Genomic DNA, 13,259 nt, shown 5'->3' on the forward strand with positions numbered 1-13,259 from the left:
AAAATATGGTGTCATTCAAGCTCGCATGGGTTTTAAGAAGGGGCAGCACATGGTGGGATGAGTCGTCGGTTGTGGTCAGGTATCTAGGCTAATTTCCCATGAGAAAATAAGTTCTTCATCAGACATGAAATGACACACTTCAGCCCCCCCCCCAAGTCTTGCACCAAAGACTTAAATTGCCAGAGGGAAACTGTGTTTCATTGATAGCAAGGTTACAGTATGTTGTGAATCTCCATTGTGCTATCCCTAGTTGCGTTGTTTTCCCCTCTTCTTGGTACATGAAGCCAGCTTTAAAATAAGCAATGATATCTGCTTGAGTCATCTTAGATATACAATAAAAAAGATATTTCCAGTAATTCTGCGGAACCGGTCTGTCCCCCATCCCCTTCAGGGCTGAGCAGATCCTTGAGAATGATGCCATTTGCATTCATAGATATGAGAATTATGGTCTATCAACAGATGGAAAGCATTTTTAGTCGATTAATCATCTTGCCCATTTTACTAACTGGTGGTTATAGTAAATATACAGGTTGAGTCTCATTATTTGTGAGGGTTCCATTCCCAGAACTCACATGGATTGGAAAAAATGCACTAAAGCAAATCAAACTGAAAAACAAAGTCCCTTTGTTCAGGTGATTTAAAAACAGCCTTGCTGACCTTTTGTAATGCACACAGAGGCAATCTGTCTCTCTCCAGGTGCTTAGGCTTCACTAGGAGGCAACAATCCCTCCCTTCACCAGGAGCCACAGTGAGGGGGAAAGAATAGAGGTGATAATCACTGCCATTTAACCTTCATTCACCTGCTCAGGAGGAAGGGAGAGATTTGCCTTGTGCCTGGAGAGTGAATGATTGATAGATTGTCAGCCAGCTGCCCTCTCTTGCGTTAATGAGGCTGTTCTTAAAGGATTATTTTCCTTTAATTTAAAGGGTACTTCTCATATATAGAAAAATCTGTGGATAATTAGATTATACCTGTAATCACTTGCATAACTGTCTCTCTACAACAGTAAAAAGCAGTTTTTTAAACTGTGATTTTAAAGGGATGCATTTTTCCCCTTCTCCAGGGATCAGCACATTCTTTCTCATTTGCAGTGGCCATCCATGTTGAGTCAAATCTATGTATAAAAAATCAGTGTGTAACAAGGTTGGACCTGTATTTGCATATGACCAAAAGTTTCAGTATAGATACTTAAGTTCAGAAAAAACTATATTACAGGCATCTGTAGTAAAAAGCAGTTTTTTAAACTGTGATTTTAAAGGGATGCGTTTTTCTTAGCTTGCTAATGCATTTTGGCCACCAGTTTCAGTTTCAATTTTTCAATTTATTTGCTTAAAACCATAGGTCGTCGCAATACATTAAAAGAAAAACAACAACAAAATATATAACAATAACCAATAAAAACACTCATCCTTAAGATTTATGGAGTTTTGCACGGATCTTTTTTGCGGCTTTGGCAAACTTTGCTACTTGATAGGTGATAGTAACATCTGTAGCCACCAAAAATAATAAATAACGCATTAAATATCACTTGCGAATGCGTGCAAAAACAACATAGTGCAAATATAAGAGACACTCTGTGTACAATTTTGAAGTGGTGCACCGAGAACAACTTCTATAGAGTACACAGACTGAACAAATAGATGGTGCCAAGTTGATTGAGAGAAAAAGGCAAGGTAAAATACTGTAAATAAATAAAATAAATGTTAAAAAGCAGTGTGTGGTCATAGAAGTGTGTGGAAGGTCAAAATAGATCAAAAGAGGGCCACATGTATGGGTTCTGGTTATAACTGAAAAGGGTCAAAAGCGGATTGTCAAAAAACTGATTCAGTCAACAAGTGAGCACTGCCACTTGGTGTTAGAAGGAAAAGCCATAGCTTTTTTTATTTGCATGTGTGTGTGATGGATTTTTATATTTTATAAATTTTTCATTCCCTGTTAATGCTAAAGCATCAGAACGAAAATGGCCTGAACCACAGAGAAATAGATCAATAGTTCACAGCCCGCCCACCCCTGTAAAAATTGGCTCCCACTGTAGGACCAACAGAGTGATTCATCTTCCAGTGAAACTGATTAAAGCACTGTCATGAATATGTACAGTTTAGGCCTAGGTTAGCATGTGAAGCCTGAACCAGACTAAGTGTACACTGCCCTGAGCTCTTTGGAGGAAGGGCGGTATAAAAATGTGAAAATAAATAAATACAGTAACGGAGAAGTGGCTAGTGTTTCCTAGCTGCAAGAATGTGAGTAAACAAAAAGATTGTTGTCTCTCCGTTGCTGGCCAGAAAGGACAGACAAGAATTACAACCCATTGGAATGTTTAACACCTCAGTAAACTGAGGGGCATCTGATCAAGTGGAATGGAATGCAGCTATGGATCTCCAGTTGGGTGGGGTAAGAACTAGGAGGGCTAGCAACCAGACCCACTTCGAGAAGGTTCTGTCCTCAAAAGTTTCTGATTGGACAGTCTAAATAAGAACCTCAGTACTATTAGCATAAGAAGTATACTAATGAGTGCCCCAAGGGGTGTGTCCGGTCCTTCTTGGGCAGAGTTTTTGGGTGCAACATCCTGGCCACCATGGACATCTGGCCTCACAGGTAGCCTGGAGCTAAAAGATCTACAAGAGAAGCTGACCCAGGTGAGAGATAGGGATTAATAGAGATAGCCAGCTAGCTTTATTATTTTATTGCTGATATGTTTCCTAGATGTTTATGCCTCTAGCATTTGCTGCCTTACTGTAACTTACGTAACCTTATGTACTTAATAAACTAAAATCTCTTTTACCAAGTTGTTTCATTGTCTGTTGGGGACAAAGGTTCAGAATCCTGCCTAGCCGTTCAGCAAGCTACCAAGTGCTTATTGAGGTCTAGTAACTTGAGGACTGAAGCTTTAATTGGAGAAAGAGCTCAGTGCCTGCACGGGATAGAGTTAAGCCTAGAGGGTCTCAGTGTCCCTGGACTGAGGCACTGGCACAGACAGGGTGGTGGCAGTACTACTGGACGGGGGGCCTTGAGGGCTTTAGGGTTCGAGAACTCTGAGCACCCCAAACCCCCCTAAGTTTACAACAAGCACACAGCCTTAAGAGGGACTATCTCAGTTCTTATGGTCTTTTGTCTTCTAAAGTCTTGTTTTAGAATTTCCATTCCTCTCTCTGTCTTGTCAGCATTTTGATGATAATAACTTCTGCTTAGTTCATTGTCTTTTTTTTTTTTTTAAGGGTGGGGACAATCTAGGTAAAGAGGTTCAATTGGTTTCTCCCATTTTTCAGAAATTGATTACCTTGTGGAAGATTTCTTATGTTACACTCTCAAATATCTGAAAGTTTTGAACTCTGTAGGTCTTTGCTTAGAGGCTAGCATGGTCCTGTAAGTTTTGAGGCACTGTTATTTTCAACAGTCCACTGTACGGAAATGTTGCGAAATCCCCCTATGATTGGCAAAAGAGAAAAAATGCTTTCTCCTGAGAAATTTAATCAAGCTTCTTATGATCAGCCCTAGTCTCTCTTTAATTTATAGCTCGCCCTCAGATTCCTCACAAGTCAGATTCCAGACTAACCACAGGCTCCTGATGGCCCCCTGTCAAGTGTGCGGCAACTACATTTTTTGTGCCCAAGTCATCAAAGGTTTGTCTAATGCAACTCCTGATAGTTTTCTCCCACCTCCCCTCTCTTGTCAGTACTTGCCTTTACAATTAATAACACACATGCCAAATCGCTGTGATAAAGAGAAAATTAATTGTAAGGGTGGTGTTAGTCTCTAACACCTTTACATACTCTTTGTGCTTTTCCTTTCTTGGTGTGAGGTAAAATTCAGTGTGAATGGAGAACAGGCTCCCAAATCTGAACTTTCATTGTTGGTTGTTTAAAACATTAAAAAAAATTTTTTGGGCTGCTGTGTTCTTGCGCCAACCTTGTTTGGGATTTTCTTCGCTGTCCTGCTGAAGCAGGCCTTTGGAACTGCAACAGAAGGCATCTGTCTCTGGACCAGATCAGACGGAAAGCTCTTCAACCTCTCCAGACTGAGAGCAAAGTCCAAAGTGCAGCTGATGTGTCTGTGTGACTTCCTCTTTGTCGATGATGCAGCTGTCACCGCCCACTCTGCCAAAGATCTCCAGCAGCTCATGGTTCGTTTTAGCAAGGCCTGCCAAGATTTTGGACTGACAATCAGTCTGAAGAAAACACAGGTCATGGTTCAGGATGTGGCCTCACCTCCCTGCATTACAATCTCTGCGCATGAACTGGAGGTTGTCCATGACTTTGTGTACCTTGGCTCAACGATCTCCGACACTCTTTCTCTCGATACCGAGCTAAACAAGCGCATCGGTAAAGCAGCTACCACGTTTTCCAGACTCACAAAGAGAGTCTGGTCCAACAAGAAGCTGACGGAACATACCAAGATCCAGGTCTACACAGCATGCGTCCTGAGTACACTTCTGTACTGCAGCGAGTCATGGACTCTCCGCTCACAACAGGAGAGGAAACAGCGCTTTCCACATGCGCTGCCTCCAACGCATCCTCGGCATCACCTGGCAGGACAAAGTTCCAAACAACAGTCCTGGAACGTGCTGGAATCCCTAGCATGTATTCACTGCTGAAACAGAGACGCCTGCGTTGGCTCGGTCATGTCGTGAGAATGGATGATGGCCGGATCCCAAAGGATCTCCTCTATGGAGAACTCGTGCAAGGAAAGCGCCCTACAGGTAGACTACAGCTGCGATACAAGGACATCTGCAAGAGGGATCTGAAGGCCTTAGGAGTGGACCTCAACAGTGGGAAACCCTGGCCTCTGAGCGGCCTGCTTGGAGGCAGGCTGCGCAGCATGGCCTTTCCCAGTTTGAAGAGACACTTGGCCAACAGAGTGAGGCTAAGAGGCAAAGAAGAAAGGCCATAGCCAGGGAGACAGACCAGGGACAGACTGCACTTGCTCCCGGTGTGGAAGGGATTGTCACTCCCGGATTGGCCTTTTCAGCCACACTAGACGCTGTGCCAGAACCACCTTTCAGAGCGTGATAACATAGTCTTTCGAGACTGAAGGTTGCCAACATGTACAACATGTCATAATAAGCAGAATACAAATAAGCTTGGCTTTTATTTTCTAACAATCAGTAAAGACGTGGCAGTTTCTTGACAGTGTATTGCAGTGTTGCTTTCTATGTGGTTCATACCATGCAAGCTAAGATAGGGGCTGTTAGAATAGGGGAGAGGCCTGGAGCTCAGTGGACAGAGGGCATGCTTTGTGTGCAAGTTATCCAGGGTTGGAAAGACCCTTATCCAAAACCCTACCTCTGCTAGTCAGCATAGACAGCACTGAGCTAGATGGAGCAATGTTCTGCCACAGTGTAAGGCAGTTGTATCTATGCATATAAAACAGCATAGTCATGTACTTTGTGTTCTCATTCACACATATTTGGGATCTTCTCCAATATTTAGCAAACAAGTTTCTAACTGTAATAATGATGTGCGATAACATTAGATGCTATCTCTTTGTATATGCTGCTAATAAAAGCACTGAACTTCTAAGAAAAAAAATTGTTTTAAGTCCTGATGACTGGAAAGATAGGCTTTAAAGCATGTGAGTAGTGACAATGTGAGCAGGGTGTCCAGGGAACAAGGCACAGTGCTTCAGTGTTGTACAGCATGCTCTGCCTTTCCTTGTGACTAACAAAGACAGAATACATGATACAGAATGAGCAGATATTCTGCTGATTAGCCATGATAGCTGCACACAGCTTCCATAGACTCCCTCTATGTGTCTCTGAACTGTAGATGCTGGAGGCAAACTTAAGGATGGCTGTTTAACATCCTGCCTTGCTTGTGAACAGAGCTGTTTATCCTAATTTCATTTGGAAACAGAATGCAGGACTGAATGGACCTGGGTTACTCAGCAAGCTCTTTCTTGATTTATAGGTCTATACCAGGAGTGTCAAACATGAGGCCCTCTGCAAGCAGTTTAACTGGCCTGCGTTATAATTGGGCTCTCCCAGCTTGATAATTGGGCACTCTCATATCTTGAAAATATGAACAAGATTTGCACATTTTCTCTTCTGTCATTTGCAGCTAATGAGTTTCTGCGCGAGAACAAAGTGCTTATTTCTGGCCATCATCTGCTTAATGATGTCACTTCTGGCCCTCAGCAGGCACCATGAATGCTAACTTTGGCCCTCTGTATGAAACGGGTTTGACATCCCTGATCAGTAACAACTTGCTTCATCTGGCATGGTTTGTTTATATAGGTTGCAAAATTCAGCTTTACTTGGAGCAGAACTTTATCAGAAAGAACACACTATGGTGGTTTTAGATGAACTACAGTCTTTATGTTATGTGAAGAAGCTTAGCTGGATTCTTAGGCTGACACACTCTTCCTCTCTTCCCTGGCCTGTGGCAAATCATCCTTTCTCGTGGTGTCCAAACTGGGACCCAGTTTACACATTATTCAGAGTGAGGTGATACGCTGAAGTGTTAGAATTTTGGACCCCCTCAGGCTGTAGATGGGGGAATCATTTTTGAGTGTTCCACTGGATAACAAAGCATCCTGCATGTAGTAAAACCAGAACATCCAGGGCAGGTCTGATCTAGACTTTTCTTCCAATTGCTTGGGGTGCTTTTTCAGTTCCTGGCTTGGGACCCCAAGGTGCGGACACTGACCTGTCTGGTGGTTCTTCCGCTGCTTCTAGTCCCTAGCTTATCAAGGCTGTATTCTTTGCAAGGTCTTGAGGGAGTAGGAGCCCTTCCCTTCTCAACTCCTCTGAATCCAGCTCACTCTCCAATAAGCTGATACTCCTCCAGCATGTAAGGCAGGAATGAATTAACACCTCTCTTCAAACGAAACTAGGTTTATTTACAAGGATAAGTTTGGTAGTGGTATTCCTCTCAGTTCTACAGGGCAATCTAGTATTGATACAACCCTTCTGTTCTGACCCTCTTCACACAGAACAACTAGGTGCTGGCCCTTTAGGGCTGCTTAATTTCACCCCTTTCATTTAGCCATTTGGGAGGGAAATTCAAAGCCAAGCTGCCATTCCCACCCTTTCTTCAAATTTACATAGCTGGGTGTAAGTTTGAAGGGTGACTCATAGCTGAGTATCTAACAATTCTTTAATCTTACCCATGACATTACATACACTGAGGGTTGTCTTTGCACAGGAAAGCTTTCTAAAAGTCTGAAGTTAAGCAGACCAGAATTTGACCATCTCACTCTGCATACTGTGTGAATGGGGCATGGCAAACTTTTGGTTTCTCTCAAAGTAGGGAAGGAGGAAAGCGGTTACCACATGCAAAGGGAGGGGGTAGTACATGAGCCCGAGAGTCACACATGCAACAAAAAGCTTGCAAACCATGCCATTACCATGGCCTAAGGCCACAGTTTTATACTTTAACCATTGGAGTACAAAAGGGAAAATGCTACTTAATAAACAAGAACATGAACACATTGCAATCCAGGTCCCTCGTATATACATATGTGGTCTTTAAGTGCAAGCTCGCAGAAGAACAGATGGAAATATTCTTGTAAGTTCATGCCAAACCATGGTATGTGGGCTGCTTGTCTTTGAGAGTGCTAGGACTGTAAGAGAGAAGGGCCTGGAGACTGGTTTCCTTGCCTCTCTGAATCCGAATATTCCATACTTGGTTGTCGTTATAAACTACCCATTTATGTCTTATTTTTCATTCCAGTTGCAGTGTGGTTTCTGTGGGTTCCACAACGCCAACCTCTCCCCCCCCTTTATAGATTTGTTTGCTTTTCAGTAGAAGAAGCTTACTCCATTGGTCCAGCCTTCAGGTGTTTTGATGGATGTTTACAGCTGTACTCTGAAATGTGATTTCCACTGGTCAACTCCTGCCTATACTGTGTAAATATATTTTAAAAATGAACTATTATTAATGCTTTAGAGTTCCCCTCTAATGTCCGAACTGGACTAAAACCAACAATGAGACCATTGACCCAAGGTCACTGGACAGTTTTCTCCTTGTTCTTTAAGATAATGACTTTTTATGTATGTAAGGAGCGATATATATGACTTTTCCCAAGTCACTTTATTTCTCAATTTTTTTCACATTTTGTTCATTTATAAGCGTTACCATTGCACTGTACAAATTCTCTTGTCCCTTCAAAACTCTGTTCTCCCTTACTGCTCCTTGTCTCTGCAATGTCTTAGAACTATATCCCAGAGCCCCAGCATGGTGCCATATAACTCTCATCTTGCGCACCCAAGTTCAGAAACCACCTTTTGGGCTGATTTTCCCCCACATGGAAACAATGAAGTCTTCCGCAATTTGCATTTGGGACAGGGCCTTTTCTGTGATAGTTTCCAAGCTCTGGAATTCTCTTCTGGGGGAAATTTAGAATGTGCCCTTCCTTTCAATTTTTAAGAGGGCCTTAAAATTTTTAAGAGGGCCAGCTGTTTTGTCAGGCCTTTGCTGAATAACTGCTACTGTTTTCTCTGGATGTTCTTCTGTCTCTGAATTGTTTCTTATGGTGGCTTTTATTTTTTCAAAAGTTTTTTTTTGTATTTTAATGTCGTGTTGGCAACTTTGGGGCCTGCTGGCAAAAGGCAGGCTATGCACTTAACAAATAAATTTTTCTGAGGCTTCTTGGAAATGATTATTACCCAGTCTGCTATGGCAAATGTATTATTTTTCGTATTTTATACTGCCCTTCCTCCAAGGAGCTCAGGGTGGTATACATTGTTTCTTCCCTCCTTTTGTCCTCACAACAACCCTATGAGGTAGGTGAGGCCGAGGGGGAGTGACTGGCCCAAGAAAACTTCATGGCTTAGGGGAGATATGAGCCTGGATCTTCCAGGTCTAAGTCCAACACCAGAGCCACTGCATCTTCTTAAACACAAATTTTGTCTCCTTTCCTCCTCTCCCCCCCTCAAAACCCCAGCAAAATTTATTCCCCCCCCCTTTCACTATCTGAAGTATAATTAATAGGAGTTTTGTGACATTAAAATGGGAGGAGGGGAAAATGTGTCATCTCATGAGGTCCTTTGAAGAAAGTAGAAAAATAGGTGGGATACAAATAACATAGGATGAAAAAAAAAATTAAAAGTAAGTTCTGTGAGCCACAAGGATTTCGGTTTGTGCTTCTTGAACAGTAGCTGCCTTCCTCCACACATACACACCCCATTCCAAGCTGTATGGCAAACTATTTTTGAAACAAAGATGGGGATGGGCTGTAACTTAGTGGCGAGACCACATGATTTTGCATGCAGGAGGACCCAAGCTCAGTCCCCATCATTTTCAGCTAGGACAGGGAAAAATTCCTGCCTGAAATCCTAGAGAGTTGCTGCCAGCACTGGCAGTCTTGGCCACTGTGCCCCGTTGGGGGGGGGGACGCTGGGAAGAACAAATGATTCCCCCCTACCTGGAAGTAATTGCAGTGACATCATTCTGTCACTGCAATTACTTCCCAAACTGCACTGAGAATGGCTGCGAGCTCACAGCCATTCTCGCTGTGGTTCCACACCGCTCTGGACTGCCTCCTTCTCCCCCCCCTTTTTAAAGGGGATGAAAGGGGGACTATGGAGCAGCACGGAAAGGTGCTCTGAGAATGGCTGTGGAATCTCAGGCACTCTTGGAGCCTTTCAAGTTGCCCGCCCACCTACCCTCCTTCCTCTGCTTTAAAAAGCAGCAGAGGATGGCAGGTAGGTGGGCAGGTGACTTGAAAACCTGCACAGCCACTCTCTGAGCCTTACCAAGCCACCTGCCCACTCTCCTCCACTTTAAAAAAAATAGTGGAAGATGAGGGTGGCCCCCTGAGTGGTGCAGAAAGGCTCCAAGGGTGGCTGCAACTGGGTGGGCGGAGAATTTTGCCACTCCTCCAGCATGGTGCTCTAGGGCTTCCCCCCAACCTCTCTAGGAACACCACGGGCTGCCAGTCAGTGTCAACATTGTTGAATTGGAAGGACCCACAGGTTGACTCGCTATAAAGCAACTTTGTAAATTCCTTATAAAGCCCCATGTAAGAGGTTGTGGGTTTTGTTGATCAAGGATAAAAGTTATTATTTAGAACTGGTTTTTTTCTGGTTTAAACATTTTTCATTTGTCGTAAGAAAAATACATTTTAATTATTGTGTCTTCTGTTTAATATATTGAGCAACACTGTCACCCTGTTCAGATGTTACTTTTGCATGTATACTGAATGAATATCTGGCAGAGGTGACATGCTTCAGCTTTGTTGTACATGTGTGCAAACCCATGTTTACAAAGCCACACGCACTTAGGCAGCCCTCTGTGCAATCATGAACTCTGCTTTTCAGGGTCCCTAATGACAGAAGATGCTACCTCCATGCATAGGTATCTATGATTTGATACGCATACAATAGAAGTAGATCCTGCTCTCTCCCTCTGGCCACTGTACATGCAAAGGACTGGCAGGGACTTCTGAACAGGGTTTATGCAGTGTCAATTAACTTGTGTTGGTTTGCCAAGGATTACTCTTTGTGGTTTTTAAGAGAGAGGCATTTACAGCATGGTACAGTTTGATCTTTCCTACTCTCCTGTTCAATAGAATCTGGGTACTTTTTACAATTTACCAGATTTATATTCCTCTGTTCCACTGCTTAGGACTGAAGCAGTGGAAGCCTTAGGTGTTCAAGATGGCTTGCAGACATATTTGAATAAAATTGTTTATGGAAGGGACAAGCTTCTCCATCTTCTGCCCTAGAATAGACTTTCTCACCCTACACCTGATATCTACTCAGGTTTTGGCTAGCTTAAGGTAGGCATACAATAAACCTTTCCCAGAAGCAGGAGAGTTTGCCAGTTGAAAGGGATCAACAGCAGAAGAGGAATATGCCTTCATCTCCTGCTTCGAGGCTTCCCAGAGGCAACTGGCCACTCTGGGAAACAGGATGCTGAACTTGATAGACTTTTTGTCAGATTTGTCGGATGATTCTTATTTTTTATGTTCTTAAGCACCATCATCCTCTAGATCATATCTGGAAGCAGAACAGATAGCAATGTCTGGATCAGGATGACAGAATTGTTTCTGCTGCAGGCAGTTATTTTTTAAGGAGAGGTGCTGTAGCCCAGGTGGTGGTAGAGCATCTGCTTTGTGTGTGTGGAAGATCCCAACTTCAAGCCCTGGCAGCATGTCCAAATAGGACTGGGAAAGATTTTTTGGGGAGCAGCTGCTAGGGTTTGATGACAGTGCTGAGCTAGGTGAACCAAATGTTGAACTCTGTGTAAGGCAGCTTTGATTGGGCCTGTGTTTTAAGTCCCCTTCTATATAAAAGAAGTCCTAGTCTGTTTTCTGCTTCCAGTGTCAAACTGAACATAGCTATTCAGTGTACCAGATGTTGCACAGCTATTCAGAGTACAACAGTGTCAGATGTAGAGAACTCACCCTAAGGCAGGGGCTCTCAAAGTGTGTCACAACACCTTAGAGTGTCATAGCACACGCACAGGTGCGCAGTGGGATGTCCCTGGTAGCCCCTCCTACCTATCGTCCCCCCGGGTGTCGCCATCTTAGATCTCACAAGATTTCATGATATCCAAGGGTGCCTGGCTGAGCCAGGAATAAGATGCTGTGGGGGTGTTGTGACCCAGGTAATTTTGGGAACCACTGCCCTAAAGAGCTATTCTCCCCATGCATGTACGCAACTGAGTCGTGCCTCTGTCACCCAAATGCACATTTTCACTTTGGTACTGGGGACCAGGACTGTATATGCATTGGCTTGTTTGCACATGGAGTATTCCACTTCATCTTTGGATTGGGACAAATCAAACCCACACCTCATGTTTTGCACAGCTGTTGACCTTGTCCAGAGAACTGGAAGCATTGGTAGCTCATGACCCAGCATTTGGGAATCTTTGCTGTAGTATTAATTTATAAATGGATGTGAAGTTGTCATGCAAGATGGGGGTGGAGGTGTGAATGAATCACCAGTCTTCTCTTCCAGTCCCTTCTCCAGAGGAAGAGAGGTTACTTTGGGAACTTGACACAACCTCCTGCTGTCTAAACAGGCTGTGAATCACTCAAGGGAGAGGAAAGCACTAGTGCGAACTGTTGACAAGATTCCTTCAGAGACTATGACAGTATCGCACCCTATAATTAATAGAAGAATCTGCAAAATGCTCCTTCTCTGCTAGGACCAGAATCCAGTGGGGAGGAACTGAAGCTCTTTGACTGGAGCACCTGTTTTGCATGCAGAAGGTCCCAGGTTCTGTCTGTGTCAGCATCTCCAGGTAGTGCTGGGAAAGAGCCTTGCTTAAAACCTTTGAGAGCCCCTGCCTGTCAATGTAGACAGTGCTGATCTTGCATAGACCGATTGTCTGAGTCAGTATATATAAGGTAGCTTGATATGCTCCTATTTTCCAGTGAATAGTGCATTTAATTCTTACGTTGGGCTTGTGTTTACCAACCAAGTCGCATGGTGCTTTTGAAATTAAAGAGAATTTAATTCTCTTAATTTAATTAGAATTTAAAGAGAAATTAAAGAGAATTCAAAAGCTGCTTATGTGGCACTTCGGTGCAAAGTAAAAATTCAGAAAATCTCACTGCAGTTCTTTGGCATGTTGGGGTGGAGAAGCTATAGCTCCATGGTGGAGCACACACTTTGCAATGTATAGGCTCTGAGGCTCAGTCCCAAGCACCTCTAGTTAGAAAGCATCCTGCATATCCACTGAATTCATCATCCTATTCCATGTTCCATTGCCACTGGAAATCTGATTGGCTGGGGATGGAGGACAGGACCTTTTCAGAAGTGGTACCCAGACTATGGAATTACCTCCCCAGAGGCGTCCAAGTGGACCCCTTCAATGCTGATGTGTGATAGTTAAAACTTACTTATTCTGTTATGGATTTTTAGCCTGAGGTTGGATCCAGTGGTGCTGGCTTTTAATTAGGTTTGGCAGTCTGCTCTTAATTGTGTTTTATTGCTGTTATTGGATTTCAAGCTTTTGTTATAAGCTACTGTACTTGAGGGGGTGGTCCCTTAGATGAGACCAAAAGGTGGCATATAAGCATCTTAAAATAAGTTTGGCATTGTAGCCGTTACTTCACACTGTCTCTTTTGTATGCTGCTTGTAGTACTTAAAAACCAGAGGCAATAAATGCACTCTCAAAATTAAGTAAATAATAAAAGGCTAGTGTAAACTTGACTGTTAAAAATCAAATAGCTTCTCATGTTTGTTAGGGTTGCTTAATTGTGTTTTAAAACACAAAATTAAATATTTTTGTACTGTACGCTACACCCATTTGGTTATAATTAATCTAGAAGCTCACTGGGATCTGGTGCAGGCCTTGGCAGCCTGGCTGC

At 43.2% G+C, this 13,259-nt stretch overlaps 1 protein-coding gene across 1 annotated transcript in view; it reads left to right on the forward strand.

Moving 5' to 3' along the window:
• Nucleotides 1–13,259, forward strand: part of VMP1 (vacuole membrane protein 1) — a 138,701-nt gene that overhangs the window by 39,151 nt on the left and 86,291 nt on the right. The window lies entirely within an intron of this gene.

The sequence above is a fragment of the Tiliqua scincoides genome, chromosome 8 (genome assembly GCF_035046505.1).
Source record: "Tiliqua scincoides isolate rTilSci1 chromosome 8, rTilSci1.hap2, whole genome shotgun sequence".
In the NCBI taxonomy this organism is placed as follows: Eukaryota; Metazoa; Chordata; class Lepidosauria; order Squamata; family Scincidae; genus Tiliqua; species Tiliqua scincoides.